Source organism: Oratosquilla oratoria, chromosome 23, assembly GCF_046742065.1.
Source record: "Oratosquilla oratoria isolate Oo_2021 chromosome 23, ASM4674206v1, whole genome shotgun sequence".
Classification (NCBI taxonomy): Eukaryota; Metazoa; Arthropoda; class Malacostraca; order Stomatopoda; family Squillidae; genus Oratosquilla; species Oratosquilla oratoria.
Window position 1 is genome coordinate 15,284,651 of NC_134799.1, and position 10,779 is coordinate 15,295,429.

Genomic DNA, 10,779 nt, shown 5'->3' on the forward strand with positions numbered 1-10,779 from the left:
CCTCATATGTCCTCGTTTTGGTGACTCATTTGGCTAAGACCAGGGGGTTTTATTCATCCCAGATGAAGACCTCCATACAGCTGAAGAAGTTGAGAAACAAGTTGAGATATTTTCCAGGATCTCAGTGGCTGTTTTGTGTGGTGTCCTTCCAAGGCTTTCCAGGGAACTGGAACTGGATGATGATGGTTCCCCCATACAGTGGAATAAAATCGTCTGTCTCCAGAACTGGAACTAGATGATGATGGTTCCCCCACACAGTGGAATAAAATCGTCTGTCTCCAGAACTGGAACTAGATGATGATGGTTCCCCCACACAGTGGAATAAAATCGTCTGTCAGTCTCCAGAACAAAACCCATAAGTTGACTGTGGCAGCCAAAGAATTAGACCCTGTTCACACTAGTGGTTTCAACCGCCGTGGTTCAATTACAATGTAAGTCAATAGAGGCGTTCACACAACCGTGTTTTTTTTTTTTTTTTTTTTTTTTTTTTACTATGCCGTACCGCCATGGTTTTCATATGGTTCAAACCACTAATTTGAACAGGATTTTAGTCTAGGTAAACACCTCGTAAATTACAAGTCTAGTCTTTGTAATTGAGGTTACTTCTATCTCAAAGAAAGGGAGGCTTTGGGGAGTGTCTTTGAAGGAATTTTTAAATGGCTATCACACCGGGCTATTTTTCCTCCGACGTCCTACCTCCCACCTCCATTTGAATAACTACAATATGACTTTCTTACAGAAATCTAGACTTCTAAGAACATTTCAACGGTGTGTCTAACATTCGTATAGATTTCCAATTTCCTAGTTCATGATTCAGCTTTCCTATATATGACGGAGAGATAATTTGATATTTGGGAGATTTGAAGAAAAAAATATTGTAACCAAAGTCGTTCTTGCTCAAACGAACTCTCAACTGTCGGTTCTGGTGAAGAAGCTCGCGGAAGCCCAGTCTGATAACCCCTTTAGACGATAATTACTCATCACAAAATTTAAACACAGAAACCATGAAATAAGAAGAACTTTAGGCCTGTCACGGTAACTTGCCACGAAAACCTGATGACGCGTCAATAAGTTGAAATGGAGTTAAGGTGGAAGTTTCTACTAAGTTTGATTAAGTTCAGAACATTAAACCCCATCCAAGGCTGAAGAGTGGGCGTCTTTATCCCCCAACCATGAGAAGATTCAATTTAGCTGGACGGTGATGTGAAGTGGGACTTTGTGATTGGCTGACTGCAATAATCAACATCATCATCATCGATTGGGGGCATACGCCAGGAAGCGCGTCGCTTCACTCACGCGTCAGCTCCAGTTCCCACAGTGTCTCCGGGCAAGCTCTCATGCAGACATCCTTCCATCCTTCTCCAAACAACTCTATACAGGTTAGATCAACTTGCCCTCAGCCATGGATTCTGTAGGCGTCCCCTTCTTCGTCTCCTCCTCCATCGAGGGTTGTCTTTTGTGGAGACAACGCTGAGTAGGATCACCATCAGGGAAACGTGTGTGTTAGCGTGGTATGATTGTATAACATACCATTATTATCGTACATTTGTGCTGGTGTGTTGCTTATTTTGGGAATTATATGTTTCCCCCTCTTTATAAAATTGTCATATATTTTGTTGTTTGTTGTTTTATTATTTATTGCAATTTATGTGTAATCATTGTATATATTTGTAATTATATTAGATATCGCATAATGCGATGCACGTTTTTCTCGACAAGTGGCAACACTGGCTTGGAGTCAGTGCAGAGCCAGCTCTCTTTGTATACACACGCATTAGTTGTCAGTGGTATCAGTGATTACAGTGTAATTCCCACCATTTTGACTTTCATTTCTTGTAGCCACCCGGTACACGTGCCACATACCCATATAACCGCATTTGACGTTCACGAATTATGCTGAGGGTAACTGGCCTTCACTGAGTCTCACAGTACAGTCTCTGGTTTGATACGAAGTCATTCCAGTGATACCCCATGATTCTCCGAAGGCACTTAATTAGTACCAGAGACATCGGGACGCCCTGATTGAAATCAGTTGGTGTCCATTACAAAACCTTACGGCCGAACTTGAGGAAAGATGAAGAGAAGGAAGAGGAGGGGAAGGAGGAGGAGGAGGAAGTGGAGAAGTAGGGGGAGAAGAGCTGTGTGTGTGTGTGTGTGTGGGTGTGGGTGTGGTTTCCTATGGTCTTTGGATCACGTGTTGGACTTGTGATCAATAGTTATTAACTTCCCAAATGAGAGCTCACTGTGTGTGCGGTTCCCTATGGTCTTTGGATCACGTGTTGGACTTGTGATCGAAAGTTATTACCTTCCCAGATGAGAGTTCAGTGTGTGTGTGGTTCCCTATGGTCTTTGGATCACGTGTTGGACTTGTGATCGAAAGTTATTAACCTCTCAGATGAGAGTTCAGTGTGTGTGGTTCCCCATGGTCTTTGGATCACGTGTTGAATTTGTGATCAATAGTTATTAAACTCCCAGATGAGAGCTTAGTGTGCCTGTGTGTGTGTATGTATGTGTGTGTGTGTGTGTGTGTGTGTGTGTGTGTGTGCCCGCGTGCGCGTTCATGTGCATTCTTATATTTATTCTTCATATTGATGTCAAAGAATTGAAATCAAGAAGTATTATCACTTGTGAACACTATTTATTCTTCATATTGATGTCAAAGAATTGAAACCAAGAAGTATTATTACTTATGAACTCTTCATTTTTCAGAGTAACAAGATGATATGAAAGATAAAACATAAATGAGAAAGTATTTGTCACTTACAAGATCCGTGGGATGTTAGGTTCATTTCGCACGTATTGACTTTTCGCCGTGCGCCGTCAACGACACGACGTCGTGCTCTCAAATGACTATGGATGTCTAACGACGCTTTAATACGTTACTACCATAACCACATATGGGTACTTTGGGATCACGACGTCGTGTCGTGTACGGCGCACGGCGAAAAGTCGATACGTGCGAAACATCCCCCGTTCGCCAACAGGACGCGTAAAGAATAAAAAGAGAAAACCAAATGTAAACAAACTAAGCAATTTTGGGGCATAAAAGTTTAAATGTATGACTATTGTTTCAGCTTGGAAATCGTGCGCCTGCATAAAAAGTAACCAAACAAAGACAATACTGTCAAATGAAATATATGAAACCACGCCACAGCTACCAGTCTTTTGTTTATCAAGCCCTCCATGACATCAAAGGCTCGTCTCACACGTATCGACTTTTCGCCGTCCACGGCACGACGTCGTGGTTTCAAAAAAACCATGGGTGTCTATGGACGCTTTCATACACCACGGCCACGTATGAAAGCGTCCAGAAACATCTATGTTTATTTGAGAGCACGACGTCGTGTCGTGGACGGCGCACGGCGAAAAGTCGATACGTGTGAAACAAGCCAAAGTCGATTGATTTTGAATTCTATATATTTTCTGTTTAACCTTAAGTTGTTTATCAAAACTGAAGAAGAATTTTGAGTTAATTTTGAACAGCCACGATCTTGTTCAAACCGCATCTGTTTCGTAACATTGGCCAGGACACACCTCAGACCAAAACTACGCAGGATGGTCCTCCCGTGACCATACGGAGGGAGGAAGAGGAGGAGGAAGGAGGAGGAGGAGGAGAGGTAGAGGTCGGAGGGGGGGAGGGGGGAGAGGAACTGTAGACCTCACCAGTTACGAAAACCTTTTCTCAACATGGAACTATTGATCACAGCATATGCTGCCCCTTCGTGCAGCATGCCATGCCCATACAGATTTCAGAACCTTTTTTCTCCTCTTTTAAGCGGATCAAAGCGCATCCATGGAACTCCCCCCCCTCCCGAACTCCCCCCCCCCTCTCCACCTACACGCCCCCCCCCCCCGTCCCCCTACATCCCCGTCAGGTCTAAGCGCTCTGGAACCGAACGAAAAGGTCTGGAATAAATCACCGTGTCTGGAATGTTGTACCACGAATTCTGGAATACCTCGACTAGGAAGTAGGAATATGCTTACTCTCTCAGCTTCTGCTAACACGGCCTGACACGGTTCTTCCTTGCAAAGGCTTCCTTTGAACCAGTCTCCTCAAATGCCTTTCCAAAATTTGTGCTCCCCAAGATGTCTGCCCCCCCCAAAAAAAAAATGTCTGACCCCTTCAGAATGTCAGTCCCCAAAATGTCTGCCCCAAGAATATCTGCCCCAGAATGTCAGTCCCCAAAATGTCTGCCCCCAGAATATCTGCCCCAAAATGTCTGCCCCCAAAATGTCTGCCCCTAGGATGTCTGCCCCCAGAACGTCTGCCCCTAGGATGTCTGCCCCCAGAATGTCTGCCCCAAAATGTCTACCTCCAAAATGTCTGCCCCTCTGAAATGTCTGCCCGCCCCCCAGAATGTCTGCCCCCAGGATTTCAGTCCCCAGAATGTCTGCCCCAGAATTTCTGTTCCCCAAAATGTCTGCCCCCCAAAAAAGTCTGCCCTCCAGAATGTCAGTCCCCAGAATGTCAGTCTCCAAAATGTCTGCCCCTCAGAATGTCTGCCCCCAGAATGTCAGTCCCCAAAATGTCTGCCTCCATAATGTCCGCCCCAAAATGTCTACCCCCAAAACGTCTGCCCCCCCCCCAAATGTCTGCCCCCTAAAAGTCAGCTCCCAAAATATCTTCCAGAAAAATCTTCTCCCCCAAAACATCTGCCCCCAAAGTGTCTGCACCCAAAATGTCAGTTCTCAAAGTGTGTGCCCCTAAAATGCGTACACCTTTTTACCTAAACGTCTACTATAGAAAGTGAATGAGGTTAGGTTAGGTTAGGTAAGGTTTGATTAGGTTAGGCTAGGTTAGGGTTTTGGGGAAAACATTTTGGACATAAACCTTATTAATACCATCCCTTAACATACATACTGCAGATGGGCTCGTATCAACTGAATAAAATCACCTAACGGCAAACAGAATAATGTATAAGTGGCCCAGATCTTAGTCAACATACCTTCCTTTTGGCCTAACTTTGTTCCCATCTAACCCCATAACTATGATTACAAGCTTAGGTTAAGTTGGGTTAGGTTAGGTCAGGCGATATAATTCAGCTGAAGACTTGGTATAAATCTCTCCTGTGCAAGAATAGCTACGTTCACATGTATTACACACGCATACATGTATCAAGTTTCGAAACTCCACACATTTGACGGATGGCTTTCCTCAATAGAGGACTCGGTGAAATAACTCTACGCATCACGACGCGCGATTTGACGTCGGGGAATGCGCAGGACAAATTCCGAAACGTTCCTTTGAGGTGCCCGTCGTAGCGTGATGAGTAGCGTTCTTGTCTGGTGATAAAACAACATACAACCAAGGGTTCGAGTCTCCCATCGGTAGAACTGTTTCTTCCACTTGTATGTATACGCCATAAGGCCTCTTCCCACCTTAGAAGGGGTGAAAGCATATACACCCACACTACACCTAGCCCACACCCATCGAAACACCCATTCCTTGTCTTTTCTATCTAAGCACCTTGTGAATGAAGGGTCATCCCTGGACCCCGCCACACTGCTCGGGGTTAGAGGCAATGCAGTAAGACACAGCACTCCCACAGTATGACACTACAGCCGTGGCTGGTTTGGAAGCATCCCCCTATCCGTCTCATTCATTCGAGAAATTTACGGAACAATTGCATTATGACTACAAGTAAAAAAATAAAAATAAGAATAAAATTATATATGATTAGATAAATGGACAAATGAATAATTAGATAAACCAATGAACAAATAGATTAATTCATTCATTAACTATTTACTTGATTAATTAGTTAATCCTATTGTGTCCCTGGGGTTCCGTAAAAATTCAATTCTGTTTAATGTTGGATTCCATCTACTTAAAGCTACGGTTACATCTGTCAACGGAATGCCCAGAGTCCAACAATTCATTTGGATTAAGTCCATGGTCGGAGTATAACCGTTGCTTAAATCTACAGTTACCTTGGACGAAATCCAACTGAATTGTTGGAATCCAACCATTCCGTTGACTGATGTAACCGTAGCTTAAGGGTGCAATGGGATCTCAGTGTATGAAACACTCTGAACATTTCTTTCAATCTCATTCCACCCCCCAAAACACACACACACACACATACACACACACACACACACACACACAAACGCTCTTTGTACTAGACTAAATGTGTTTTATCATATTATATTTATCTATTTGTTTATTCATGATGGAAATTCTTCATGTCCTTTGTAATTTACATAATGAGAACTCCTTGCCCGAGGACTTCGCTTCACTTTGCTCGGCGGGGAGTCTTAGGAACGGAACTCCGTTATCGTTTTTCTAAGAAACTAGAGTCCTGAAAAAAGGCATTAACACCGCTGTAAAGATAGTGTCTGTCTTTTTGTCCACCATTTAACTGTGCGGGTGTTGTTGTTATTGTTGTATTCCTTCACCCGTGTACATGACTTAGCGCTGACTTTGGTTAAATTCTATAGACTACTGCTCTGGTTCATCTATTCTAACTTTACCTAACGTAACCTAACCTTACCTAACCTAACCTAACCTTACCTACCCTAACCTAACGTAACCCAACCTAACCTAACGTAACCTAATCTATTCTAACCTAGCCTAACCTAGTCTAACTTGACCTAACCTTACCTAACATAACCTAACATAACCTAACCTAACATAACTTAATCTAACCTAGTCTAACCTAACACCATTTTTTTATAATTAAATGCTAGCCTCCATAAATCCCTTCTTTATCACCTCCATGACATAGTTTAATCTAACCAGTGTCACTAAAACCCAGAACCCAATAACTTCGCCTCCAACCCATTTGAAGTACAACCCCACTTCGCCCAAAACCTCATCCATGAACCTCATGAACCTATTCAACCTCAACCCTCACCCATTCCGTACACAATCTTCCCATCCTTAAAAAAAAATAGAGAGAGAAAGAGAGAGAGAAGATTAGGTTAGAGATGACAGGTGGTAAGGGACATGGAACTACCTAGTGTAAGCCTTATGGTCTCTCCATTCTTATGTTTTTTATGTAACCTCCAGTACAAAATCCCCCACCTTTTCTAATCCACCACAACCCATATCCACAAGAACATAAGAATGAAGGAGACTGCAAGAGACCATAAGGTCTACACTAGGCAGTTCCATGTCCATGACCACCTATCATCTTCGTCCATAAAGTTACCAAACCTTCTCTTAAAACAACCTGTAGTTTCAGCGCTCACTACATGGTTACTAAGTGTATTCCATTCGTTAAACACTCTGCTGGTAAACCGATTGTTGCCTATTTCCTTCTGAAATCTAAAATCCATGACTATGAATTTTGCCCTCCGATACAAAACCTCACCTTTTGTAATCCATATTTTTTTATCCACAAACCCATCCAACCCCTTTCCTAATCCACCCCAAAACAACTCTTCCACTCCACCCAGCTTTCCAGGAGAAACCATAGTTTGACGTAATATATTCACACACATGTAAGCTCCCTACCCCAGGATTGTTAAAAAAATATTCCAAAAAACAACATAGATAAATATCACCCCATACACACACACACACACACACACACACACACACACACACACACACACACACACACACACACACACACACACACAAAATTCTCTGAAATTTTGGCATATTTTGGAAAAGTGCCTATGTTCCAAACACTGAAGACTTCCGGGTTTTAGAGACATTTGTCTTCTTAAAGAGTTGGAACCATACAGGGTATATTTTTAAAGAAGGGTTGCTCGGTATCCCAGTGGATATACCATGTCGAACTCATGAGCAGGTGGTCGTGAGTTCGATTCCCGAGACCCGCTGCGGGCTATGTCGTCTTGGTTCTCTACAGTCCTGGCCAAACGGGGAGGCGACCCAACATCGCTATAAAAAAAAAAAAAACTGACAGGGCTTTGCTGTACTAGAGGTTTCTCACTTCCAACTGCGTGAGAAGGTGAGTTTTGAGTATATAGAGGGAATTGTCGGCTCCTCCTCTCTCAGTTACCTCTACACCCAACTCTGTCCAAACATTGCATAACTCATTACCATCGACATCATGTGGCAGTGTTATCCTTTGGGCTGTTCGTTTAAACAAGGCAGAAATTTAATATAAAACAGAAATTATATTTGCCAGTGGTGGCAGCGGTGGTGGTGGTGGTAGTGGTAATGGTGGCGGTGGTGTTGATGGTGGGGTTGGTGGTGTTGATGGCGGTAGCAGTGGTGATGGTGGTAATGGTGGTGTTGATGGTGGGGATGGTGGTGTTGGTGATAGTGGTGGTAATAGGGGTAGTAAAGAAGTCAATGAGGCTGTTTGGACGGTTCGATGAATTTAATTTGTCCCTCCTCGGTTTAATTTCGGGTTTCACGGGACCCACCTTGTTCACTTATTACTCTTATGTCTGGAAGGTACACTATATTGGATTTTTCTTTATGAATACCAAAATTTCGTAAAAAAAAAAAGATATATATTAGAGACCTAATTCAACAAAACGATATAGAAAAAATAATAAGTATTGTATAAAAAATAATTTATATAAAGAATTTTCCGAGTTATAATAATCAATGTGACAGAAATGCTTTTATCGAGTTATTGAGCTACAAAGGAAAAAAAATCGCCCTGTGTATGAAAAAACTATCAGCAATATAGATGAAAAATGCATAGATATTGATAAATTAGATATAAATGAAATGCAGTATTTTGTAATTGATATTTTTCACATATACATTACTTTGTCCCAAATTTTTATTTGCTTTTACCGGAGCATTAAACCTGGGGAATTACAGAAACACTGATTCATGTTAAGGCTTATTTTCACTAGGGATAAGCCACTTCTCAACATTCAACATAGTCCTTAGTTATAAAATGACCCACCCAAAAAAAAAAAATAATAATAAATAAATAAATAAATAAATAAAGGGTCGGCAGCAACACTTGAGCAATACACAGTGAATTGTTACTTCGCGTTTCTTGCCTTCACACCTCAGTATATGTTGACAAACATACGATATACTCTTCCAAAATTTTATATAAATAAGAAAACCATCAAATGTAAAAGTCAAAAAGAAAACTAGTCTTACGCCATGTTTCTTTGTATAGGGACATCGCCCTCTCGAGATACTTAAAAAAAAAAAATTAAAAATAGTAAATGATCACGTACGACACTCCTACTTCACCAGTATTATGTGCACACTTCAAATCAAATTTCCACAAGTTTTCGCAGAATTGTAGAAAAAAATATATATTTTTTTTAGCGTACCGACGTAGATTCTGACAACTCTTTTCTTTTCGCAAAATTGTAAAAATGAATAAATAATTTTTTAGCGTGCAGACGTAGGTTCTGGCCATTTTTCTTTTCGCAGAATTGTAAAAATAAATAAATAATTTTTCATCGTACCGACGCATGTGCTGACAACTCTTTTCTTTTCGCAAAAATTTTAAAAATAAATTAATAATTTTTTAGCGTACCGACGTAGGGTCTGACAACTCTTTTCGGTGGGTTGATGAAATTAGTGGAAGCTTTCTTCAGTTCCTAAATCGAAATAAAATTCCAAACTCCAAGGACGCCTTCAAAGGTGAGCACCTCCGCGAAGACTTCCAGGGATAAAAGTTTCCAGAACAATGAACTCTGGAAGTATCCAGTTAAGGAGAGAACAGGCTGAACAGCGTTGTTAACAAGAGAAATTATGCAAACAGCTGCTACATCTGGAGTTGCAACAACGGGGAAAGATGCTTAGTAAGCATGTAGTGAGTGTTAAAACAATTGGCTATTTTAAGAGATTAGATAATTTTATGGATAACGATGAGAGGTAGTAAGGGCTTATGGTCTCTTGCAGTCTCCTTCATTCTTATGGTCTTATATTGTTTTAGGAGAAGATTAGGTAACTTTATGGATAGGAATGACTAATGCTAAGGATCATGGAACTGTATAGTGTAGGGCATATGGTCTCTTGCAGTTTCCTTCATTCTTATGTCCTTTTGTTGTTTTAAGATATGATTAGAGAACTTAATAGATAGGGATGACAGATGATAAGGGACATGGAACTGCCTAGTGTAGGCCTATAAGACACCTACAGGCTCCTTTTGAAGTCCTTCTTGGCTCTGGTTCAGCTTGTGGCAGTTTCTGAAATCGTAGATCCAGAAATTGCATTTGGCTCGGGAGGGGCAAAGTTCCAGAATACGGAAGTCAGGAGTGACAGAAGTTCGAGAACATCAAGACCCAGTTCACACTATTGGCCGTACCACATAGTCAAGGAAAAACTGCGCGGTTGTATGTGGACGCTTTCCGTAACTTACATTGTAATTGAATCGCCGCGGTTGAAACCGTGGCGGTTGAAACAGCTTGTGTGAACAGGACCTAATGGTGTGTGAGTGTGATTCACCATGGTCTTAGATCACGTGTTGGACTCGTGATCGACAGCTATTTCCTTCCCGGAAGAGAGCTCAGAGCTCATATATGACCGATCTATGGGTAATGCTGTGACCTTGCACGTGTGTGTGTGTATGTGTGCGTGCGTGCGCGCGTGTGTGTGCGTGAGGAAATTAACCCAAATAATACGAAGGCTGCCACAAAGTATTAAAAACTTTAAACTTGCAAATGTCATAAAATTGTATTCATTTACGAAAAAAAAAAAATCCACCATGTATACTGACACGCGTGTCTCCCGTTAAACATGAATCGTTAAGATGGCGGCACACTAAGCATTTCTCGCTAGCATGCTACTTGCTTTTGCTACTTCGTTTGAGCAGAAACGACTTCGGTTACGATAATTTGTTTTTCAAATTCCTTAATGCGTTACATAGTGAGAAACTA